Here is a 10281-nt window from a genome sequence, read left to right as displayed (position 1 = left end):
GTACATGCCCAGGGTCCTTATGAGCCATGTCACAATCATAGGTACATCCCATGCCAAGTCCATAATAAAGAGATTCGGTATTAATGTAATATGGCCTCATATGCAGAACAGAATTTTCATATATATGCTTGGAAAAATAAAGGGCAACCTAGGCATGGTGGGGAAACTGGCCCCAAGCTGTAATGGATTGGTCATACACAAAAGGAGATGCATCAACATTCTTAAAATATTTGAGTGGAATAAAGCCTTTATGTCTATCGAGTCGATCTGGAGGGATGTCAAACGACTCCCCATGAACATCAATTTTCTTGGTGGCCTCTTTCACTACCTCCCAAGTATGTGGGCCTCTAACCTCATGCCTCCTATTCCTATATATGGATTGTAGGAGGCGACTATGTGGGCCTGACCTCCAGTATGTCTCAACAACCTATTGATTATTTCCAACATCAAAGACAAACTACAACTAGTAGGTGAATTGGTAGGGGTGTTACACACCTCTCGTGTGATCCACGTATGTTGGGTTGTAACATCCTCCAATGTGATATGACCTATAGCATCGTCCCACAGAGGGATCGATGTTGCACTGTGATCCTTAGCTTCTCCTGCCGAGGGTCTACAAATCATAAACATAATTTAACATATATATTTAACAAACTAGAAGCATAATAACATATACAATAAATTCAAACACATCAATTGAATATGATTTAAAAATTAAAGAAAATCTCAAGACATAAACACATAAAGTTTAAAGAGGATTTTAAAATGTAGGAGGTGTACCTGAAACATGTGAAAAAGGTCCACTGGAGGTAGCATGATCAACAACAAAGACAAAAACACTGCCTCTGAGAGTTTGAATGGTGTTAGAGGCATGATCTATGAGTGGAGTGTGCAATCTAGATGGGCTACGTGATCTATCACAAGGCCGACCATGTATAGCAAATCCCCTCGCGCTATGACGACCTAGGGTTGGGGCGCGTATAGGAGATGTCTCTGCGTATTACATATAATACATATAAACTAATCCAAGAAAAAAATGTTGACTTGGAAAAAATGTTGGCAAGAAGACCATTTTTGAACTCAAGTAGAATAATCAAGCCTGAAGTCCTAAACTTTAGAGTCCATTTTTTGATAATTTATCAATCAAAGTATTGAGTTCCATGTAAACACAATCAAAAAAAGTGATCAAATCTACTTCCACATTTTTTCTCATTTCTAAATAATGCATTTTATTCATAGGGCATAAATATGTAAATATATATGTAAAAATTTGAAATAAACCTATTTGCAAAACTAATAAAATTTCATGCCAACCAAATACTCCAATAGACTTTAATTTAGATATCATTTTGGGATTGAACTGCGTTAAGTAAGTCATGCATGTATGACCATTTCATGAGAGTTAGTCATAACTGACTTTAATTTCTTATAATGTTTGACTTTGACACATGACATGTACTAGGTGCAAGCACATGAAAACACTGTTTCTTGTACAACACACCACATAATGAAACAATATGGTACAAATTTAAAAAGAGACAAAATAATTTTATTCATTTTAAATGCATTAAATTTCATGATGGATTTAATGTATCTATCAAATATGTCCGCTTGGGGTAGCTCAATTGGCAATGGCCGTGGAAATAAAGTCTCACTGAACCGGAAGTCTTGGGTTCAAATCTTATGCTATCCCCCTGATCGGAGTGAGAAGTTGGACATGATGAAGATGTAGTCTGCCATGCTTACAAAAAAAAAAGTATCCATCAATAATACATTGTTGAAACTTGAACTTATATATATATATATATATATATATATATATATATATATATAGTTAAATGTTATAATTATAGTTATATTATGCTATAGTTATGTTGTACATGTTACATTGTGTTATATTATAGTTATAATGTTATGTTATATATATATATATATATATATATATATATTTTGTGTTGAATAACTTTATGTTATGTTAAATAGTTATAGAATTATGTTATGTTATAAACAATATATATAGAACTATAATATATAGTTATGTGATCTTATAACTATATATATATATATATATATATATATATATATATATATATATATAGTTGTATTTATAATTATATAGTTATATAGTTATGGTTAAGTTGTAACATGATATGTTATACTTATAATATATATATAGTCAGATATGTTATGTTAAATGGTTAGGGAACTATGTTATGTTATTGTTATAATTACATATAGTTAAATATTATATATAACTAAGTTATGTTTTGTTATGCAGTTATATGATGTTATAAATAGACTATATATATATATATATATATATATATATATATATATATATATATATATATATACTAATTTAATTAAATAATAATCTTTTTTGAATTTTTAAATTTAAAGATTAATATTCTATTTTTAAGTAATTGATTTTTTAAAACTATTTGTATTGTATTTATTATTAAAAATATAAATTAATTTAAATTTAAAATAATAAAATAAAATAAATTTCTTATTTGATATATAGAGGTTCACTATGAGCAACCATATTCATCACATCAATCTCAAGCTCCTAATTTATTTATGTATTGGTTATAGTTTGGTTGTTTTATGTTTTGGAGTTTTTTTGGTATATTTTTTGTCAAATTTGTTAGAAATGTACAATGCATTTTAAATAAATAAAGAAATTAAAAAATTTATTTCACAAAATTCCTAACGAAAAACTTTAAAACTTAAAATAATTAGAAAATAACATTTTTTCACATTCAAAATCAAAAAATATGCATAATAAACATACTACCATTGGAAGTAAGGAAAAAAATTTAAACCTAACTTATAGTTCTTTTGGTGGTTTCGAAGCGTTTTCTAGGTTGTTTTTTGTGGTTTTCTAAATTGTTTTTTTTTTTTTAGGTTTTTTTTTGGTTTTCTAGGTTGGTTTTGTGGTTTTCTAAGTTGTTTTTTGTTGTTTTGAAGGATTTTTTGGTGGTCTTCAAGGTTTTTATATGGTAAGTTTTGTTTTGTTTTGTTTTTTTTTTCAAATTAATTTATTTAATTTTAGAAGAAAAAATAAATTATAAAAGACAAAAAATATAGTAAACATACATTCACTTGAGCCCTTAGGACATTGGCAGGGTTGTTGGTGAGGTTGGTTGGGTTTCTCCATCGTTCAATCGCTCAATCGAGCTCCAATACCTCGGTTGAGCTCTTGTTTGTCCATGGTTTGTGTAGAAATGGCACGCACAGACCGTGACTGCGAGTTTTAATAGAAACCAAGAGCTCGATTGAGCACTAAATCTCGATTAATCGTTATAGCTCAATCGAGCCCTAAATCGAGCAATTATTTTAGCGCTCAAAGGGCTTGATCGAGCGCTTAAAAATGGCTCGATCAAGCGCTTAAGATGGCTAGATCAAGCTCTTTTTTTACTCAAATGCGCCCTCCCTTGCCAAAAAGTGTAACCCAACTTAGTTTTAAACCCTCGATCGAGCAATTGTTTTAGCGCTCAAAGGTCTCAATCGAGCACTTAAAAATGGCTCGATCGAGTGCTTAAAATGCTCGATCAAGCGCTTAAAATGCTCGATCAAACACTCTTTTTTTCACCTAAATGCGCCCTCCCTTGCCAAAAAGTGTAACCCAACTCCATGCTTTTACCCTATATGATGTGATAATTGTTAGAACGCTAAATTTTTTCCATACAACAAGATATCAAGAGAAATGCCCAGATGTGTCTACAATAGAATTGGCCACAAAATAAACTTCTCTTGGTCCTCTTAGATGGGAAATATTTATGTAATATTTTATTGAACTTCCTCTGTCTTAATGACCCGAAAGTATTTAGATATCAAAAGATGGATGGAAGGCTTGCTTCATAAACTTTAAATTATGGAAAGGTTTGGTGTGATGGATGAAACATAGAGCTAAAATATTTGCCAAACAATGTTACCAGGCTCCTTGTGGCAGAACCTCAAATTTCAACATTATATCAGGGAAATGCCCAAAAACAACTAACATTGAAAAAATTGCAAAACGAAGTACTTTTGCAAACAGATGATGAAATATATTTCTTCATGTGTTAGCAATCCTTCTATTAATTGACAAGCCTGGGCATCAAGATATCAAAATACCAAATAAATGTGAGCATGTGCTTTGATAATATTTCCCAATAGGTGGTTACAAAGGACTTGAGCTTCAGGTATTACAAATTAAGCACCACATAACCAAAGGTTGTAACCAAGTTCTCATGGATATCAGAATACTAAAATATTTTTGAAACTCTACCTTAACCATAAAGGAAAATATACCAATTGAGGGCATTAAGCCCTCTGGGGCTACACCTAAGCACCATATAACCAAGGGTTGTGACCAAGAGCTTACCTAAGCTCAAAATATTGGATAAATGCTTGAAAATGTGCTTTAATGAAAACTCATATATAGTAATATGTCGATGGCTTAAGCCTTAGCTACTATAAACAAGCTCCTCCATGATTAGGGGTTTTCACTCTGGGTCTTACTAGATTCCAGGATATTGGAAAACTGCAACACTATGTTTTAACAAAACTCTCAATATATTGATGGTATGGTATATGAATTATTAGTTGAATGAAATAATTTATGTCTATAACCCCTTGTTAACTAATGATATTTGCCTGCAATTTTCAGATTTTGTGAAGCTTTCACATTATAGAAAATTTGAGGTCTCTCCGATATTTTCTACTAATCTACTCACTTCATGCCTTGGACCTTGTTTGGTGCTATAGACTTGCTTCGAGCTCCTAGACCCTTTGTTCCTCACCATAGATCTCTTCTCCTCGATCCTGACTACTCCACACTACTTTGCTCCATGCATCTTATATCACATTGTTTCTTATTGTTTCCATTCTCTAATGCACTCACCAATCATATTATTTATACATATTTTGGGGAAAATATTTTGTTGGGATGACTTAGCATGTGATCCCCTTGTCTTGACTAGGTCTCCCCCTAACATATTATCCACATTGGGGTCTCCCCCAAACTCTGAAATCAATGAAAACATTGCAACAATCTCCCCCTTTGTCATTAATGGAAACCTTCAAACAAATTTGGAAGAGTACTATTGAACTCCCCCTATCTGCAACTTCTCCTATATATACAACTTACCCCCCTTTGACATCAATGGAAAAGGGATGCTTCCCTTCAACTAATGCTTCTTTTTACAGATGAGGTGAGAGAGGTATCACTCCAAGCTTTTATCTTAGATATTCATAAGTCTCTCTAGGAAGAGGTTTGGTAAAGATATCTGCAATATATTCTTTAGTAGCAATTTATTCCAACTTGCCATTCTAATAAACTACATGTTCTCTTAGGAAATGGTATTTGATAGAAATTTGTTTTATCTTTGAGTGCATAACATGATTCTTGGAAATATTGATTTCACTTGTATTATCACAAATAATTGATATTGGTTGATCATAGTCTATCCGGATATTCTTCAAAGTTTTCTACCTCCAAAGAACCTAAGTGCAACATTCTTCTACTCCAATATACTCATCTTCAACTATGGATAGAGAGATTGAGGTTTATTTCCTACTCAGCCATAATACCAAACAATTCCCCAAAAAGAATGCTCCTCCCCTAGTGATTTTCTTGTCATCAACACTTCATTCCTAAGCCTCATTTGTATGTGACGTTAAGGTGAAGTATTTGTTTCTTGAGTACCACAAGCCAAAGTCCATAATCTCCTTCAAATATTTGAAAATTCTCTTCATTGCTTACACATTTGTCTCCTTTGGTGTAGATTGAAATCTTGCAACCAATCCTGCAAATTGCATGATATCTGGTCTTGATGCTATCAAATATAATAAACTACCAATCATTGACTTGTACAAAGTTTTATTTACATATGGAGATTCATCATCTTTGCTTAATTTGCATCTTGTGACCATGGGAGTGCTAACAAGTGCATAATTTTCCATTCCAAATTTATTCAACATATCCATAACATATTTAGTTTGGGAGATGATTATGCATTTACTAGATTGAGCAATCTGCAATCGTAAGAAGAATACCAATTATCCCAACATGGACATTTCTAACACTTTCTGCATTTCTATTGCAAACCTTTGGCTCGTTTTGTCAACATCACTTCCAAAAATGATATCATCCACATAGAAAATAATGATTAATATATTTTCATTATCTATTTTAATGTAATTTTTAGTATCTACTAGTCCTCTCTTGTATCCTTGCTATTGTAATATTTTTCAAGTATTGAATACCAAGACTTTTGAGCTTAGTTTATTCCATAAAGTGTTTTTTTTCATTTTTCATACATAATATTCATTTTATGATAGCTGAAATCCTTTTGGTTGTTCAACATATACCTCTTCTTCTAAGTCTCCATTGAGAAAATATTACTTGACATCCATTTTATACACTTTGAAATTTCTAAGACTTGCAAATTCCAAGAACATTCTTATTGTTTCTAGTCTGGCAACTGGAGAAAAAGTTTCTTCAAAGTTAGCACCTTCAACTTTTCATATCCTTTACAAACCAATATAGCTTTATATCTTACTACTTTTCCATCCTCTTTCAACTTGTTCCTAAAGACCCATTTGGTGCCAATCACGTTCATATCTTTTGGTCTAGTCACAAGTTCCCATGTCTCATTATTCTCAACATAATTCAAATATTCTTCCATAACATTACCTAATGCTCATCTTCACTCACTTGTGAAAAATTCTTGGGTTTGAAATTTGGATAGAAAAGCAAAGTTTGCATGCTTTGGAGTGCTTATCAACCTCCTTTTGGTCTGAACCCATGGATATTTATTACCAAAAAAATGATTTTCTATAAGATTCTTTTGAACATATCTAGATGGATTCTTTGGATGTTGGCACTCTTACTCCTGCTCCTCTTCCTCTTATTCTTTTTTTCTTCCTCTTGTTCTTCTTCTTCTTATTTTTCATGCTCTCGTTGCCTCTCCTTTGGAGCTTCATTTGCTTGTCACTTTTCTTTTCGAGGTATTGCTTCATCTACTCTTACATAAATTCTTTTTACTACCTTACATAGTCCTTCATTGTCACATTTGTAGCCCTTGCTTCTAGATTAATATTTGAGTAAGGTTCTTTCATCTATTCTATAATCAAACTTCCCTAAATTATATTCATTTATGTTGATGTAGTGTTTTCTTCCAAATACTTTGAAGTATTTGAGTGTAGTTGGTCCACCTTTCTAAAATTCATAAGGAGTCTTACTATTGTTCTTTGATTTGAGCTCTATTCAAGATGTAAATTGTTGCATTAACTACTTCTCCCCAAAAGGTGTCTAGGAGATTTACTTCATTGAGTATTGCTCTGACCATCTCGTACACAATTATGCTCTTTCTTTCAACATCACCATTTTTCTATGGAGTCCTTTGTGAAATTCCAATATGGAATTCTATTGCAGCAACTCGTATTATTTTTCCTAATTGTTAATTAATTTAACAATTTATCTGTTACGACAAATATCGAAATAAACACACTGCAACCTTCACAAATAAAACTTCGGAAAAATGATGCGCTGGAAACTGAGAAATGCTAGCACACACACATAAAATATGAGACAATTATCTTTGGAAAATTTTCCCTGAAAACAAATTGGGAAAATCGATGCAGTAGTGAGGGTTTTTATTATTATGCAGCAGTGAAAATATGAGTACAATTTGGATGCCTGAAACTGGAAATCCACAACAAGCAAATTTGGGAAAAATTATTGAAGGGAATTTACCCTTCCTCCACAAGTAATCCTGGCACAACTTTTCTACAAAAACTCAGTCTCCTGAAGTTTCTGCACCACCCTCTGCACTGGACTACACAGTCACTATGATGTCTAGCCTTTGACTGGTCTCTGATTGAAGTCATTTTTCCTTCTGCTGTTGAGAAATTCATCTCTCTGACCCTCTGGAACTTTTTCCCATCCTCTGGATCTGAGAACGATTTTCTCTCCAGCAAATCGAATTTCCCTCTCTGAAGCTAGTGCACAGAGCTTTGTGCTTCCTCACTAGGATAACTCAACCCTCTTGTTGCTACCTCTCCAGATATGGAAAAGTTCCTCCAGATCATTGTCCCTGCCCCTCACTCACTGCCTTGATCTTTGTATCTCTTCGGCAACTGACTGCTACTACTCTGGAAATTGATCTGCCAAGAAATCGAACTACTCAAGTGTCTTCTCCATCACCACATCAACCTCCTCTTATAATCCATTGTTGGAGCACCAACGACCAAGATTAAAACATAATAAATGGCTAGGATCATCTATGGATCGATTCGTGTGAGTTTCTAGATCATTCTCGCCTTATTTAAATTAATATTGATTAATTAACCATATTCCCCAAGTTTAGACTTAGGAAATATTTTAAAAATGGTTAATAATCTAATTTAGACACTTCTAGGCAGAATGTCCAGAAATGATTTCTGGGTTTTGTAGATCTCATGTATTCTAGCCTTTGCACCAAATTTTGTGGCTAGAAGACATCTGATGCTACAAAAAATATCACTCCCTCTTAGCGAGGAATGTGTTATAGTGTTGCACTCCCTACCACAACACCCTGTCCCTGCATCATCTCATGTCACATTGTTCACATCTGGCCATACTACCCACCAACCATTGCGTAAATTGATATACATTGCATCTGTGCTACTGGTGATGTTGCTTACTATTGCCAACACTGCATTTTCACTGCAACTCCCTCTCATATGTTGTTGCTGCAACTGCAACATCTACAACTGAAAAGCATCCAAAATACTGAATCAACTGTGATCAGTATGATGCATTTGTCTCCCAAGTCTCTAACTTCTACTAGCATCTGCATTGTCTCTGAAGAATCTGCATTGCTACTGACTCTACACTATGCCAATTGCACTACTTCCAACTCTGCACTGCGCTCCCCGACATCTAATTGCTACTAGTCTGCTACTGTCATTATGGTATTGATTACATCAACTGTCACTGATGCATCTTGCTACTAAATATTGTGGGCCCCTTTAAGCGAGCTGATGATCCTGTTGTAACAATCTGGAACTGATCGAACTGATCTCCTTGTTGCCACTGCGCTGGACCCTGCCCATCTGGCACACTGGAGTCTCATACTCCTCCTCCACCTGGATTTGGCGCCCCACTACCTCCTATCGAGCCTAGTCCCTAGTTGGGACCCTTCCTTTCTTTGCAACTTGCATTAGATAACTCACACTTCCTTTGGCACCTGTCTCTAGCGAATGGAAGTCGATTTGCTACCCAGATTTTCATTGTGGCTAACTCGTACGACCTCCTCTGGCAATCTCGTATGGCCATCCTTGCAGAGCTACAAAATCTAGAAACTCAAAACTAGATAAATAAACCTTGAAAATCTCCCTGTTTCCCTCTACTTAGCTACTGAATTTGCTACTCACACTCCCTTCGAGAGTGAGAAAATATGCTTACAGCAACTACCAATCTGCAATTGGAAAATTTTAGATCTCAAAGGCTCGATATCCCCCAAGGAGAAATTTTCCCTCTGCTTGTGAGTGCTTTTCTCTTCCACCCAACTTTGGTTTTGCTCTAGAAAACTACTACAAAACCATCTGCATCCAGACATAAATATACCCAACAAAAAATCTGAGTTGCTCCCTCTACCTACTCGAATCACTCAATCTGGAAAGTTGAATTTGTGTGCCTCTTTGCTATGAAAAATCGAACTTCCTCAAGCAACTCGCCCTGCCTAGAAAAGGACTGCATTGCCCCTGGGAATTTCATCCTATTGCTTTTACTGAATAACGAAATTTTCTTCTTTCACTTCTGAGCTCTTTGGCTAATCAGCTACACTCTGATACCATGTGAATATTCCAATATGGAATCCTATTGCAAAAACTGGTATTATTTCACCTAATTGTTAATTAATTTAAGAATTTATCCGCTATGAAAAATATCGAAATAAACACATTACAACCTTCACAAATAAAACTGCGGAAAAATAATGCGCTGGAAGCTGAGAAATGCTAGCACACACACATAAATATGAGACAATTATTTTTGGTCAAATGTCCCCAGAAAAACCAAACTTGGGAAAACTGGTGTACTAGTGAGGGTTTTTATTATTATGCAACAGCGAAAATATGAGTGCAATCTGGATGCCTAAAACTGGCAATCCATAGCAAGAAAATCTGGGCAAAATTATTTAATGGAATTTATCCTTCCTCCACAAGCAATCCCGACACAACTTGCCTACAAAAACTCGGCTTTTTGAAGCTTCTGCATCACCCTCTCTGTTGGACTATCAGTCACTATGA

This window comes from Pinus tabuliformis, chromosome 7 (assembly GCF_031772625.1).
Source record: "Pinus tabuliformis cultivar Carrire ecotype Pingquan chromosome 7, CPIR1, whole genome shotgun sequence".
In the NCBI taxonomy this organism is placed as follows: domain Eukaryota; kingdom Viridiplantae; phylum Streptophyta; class Pinopsida; order Pinales; family Pinaceae; genus Pinus; species Pinus tabuliformis.
This window is presented reverse-complemented; position numbering follows the sequence as displayed.